Below are 1,121 nucleotides of genomic sequence, written 5' to 3' on the forward strand. Positions count from 1 at the left end.
TTTAACTCTTAAGCGTTGTATGTTGGTGAGCAGGAATATTTTCGTGAGTGTAATTCGTTACTCACGCAGACTCACGAAGATATTATTTTCGTGTCTCACGCTCACGCACGACATTTTGGTTTGTTAATCACACTCACACACACTCTCGCTGTTGTCAGGAGCGTTACTCACGACTCACGACTCTCGCACGAATCTCGAAAATTTTCGTGAGTCACGACAATTTCGTGTCACGTGCACACCTCTACTCAGAATTTCACCACGACCCAGAATATATATACTTTATGGGGTCTTAGAGCAATATTTCGATGACAAAGTTAATACACCCCCCATCCTATGGTGGAGGGTATAAAAAAACTAAATACATATTGTCAATCTGATTTTTGGCCCCCGCGTCAACGATGAAAATTTTCCAAATAACAATCCTCCGAAATGGTTTTCGAAATTTGGATCGACATTAACGGAGCAAAGTGCCTCAATACAATCAGTGCTTAGTTGAACTTTTTTTAAATAAACATATATTTTGAATACCAAAAAATGATCCACGTATCATGGATACACCACCATACATACATACATACATACATTTATATAATTAAGACTAAGTAACAATAAAACACACTTCTCTCTGATTTTGTTTTTTTTTTTTTGGAAACACGTTCTTATATGGTATTCTGTTTTAAATAATAATAATAATAATGAAATAATTATAATATATTAATAAATCTAATTACTTGTACAGATATATGTATTAATAAATATATTTTTTTTAATTCTGTATTCTAAATGAATGGCTAAATATATTTACATATGGGTCTGTGTTCTATACTCTGAATGAATAATAACAATTATTTGGAATGCAAAAATTTCAAAAATCTATTATCTATCGATTTTCTTTTGTAGAAAAACAGATTATGAATTTTTTGTGTGGATTCTTATGATTTGAAAATCTGATATTCAATCAATTGGAAATTTTTGTAGTTAATTTGGAATTTCTTGTTCTTAACTTTAAGTCCTATGGGGGAGTTTTGCTGCTGCTGCTGCTGCTGCTGCTGCTGATGTTGTTGTATACTAATGGAATTTTTCGTGCTTCTAGGAAATTGCCATGCCATATTGTGTGCTTC

This window comes from Haematobia irritans, chromosome 2 (genome assembly GCF_050003625.1).
Source record: "Haematobia irritans isolate KBUSLIRL chromosome 2, ASM5000362v1, whole genome shotgun sequence".
Classification (NCBI taxonomy): domain Eukaryota; kingdom Metazoa; phylum Arthropoda; class Insecta; order Diptera; family Muscidae; genus Haematobia; species Haematobia irritans.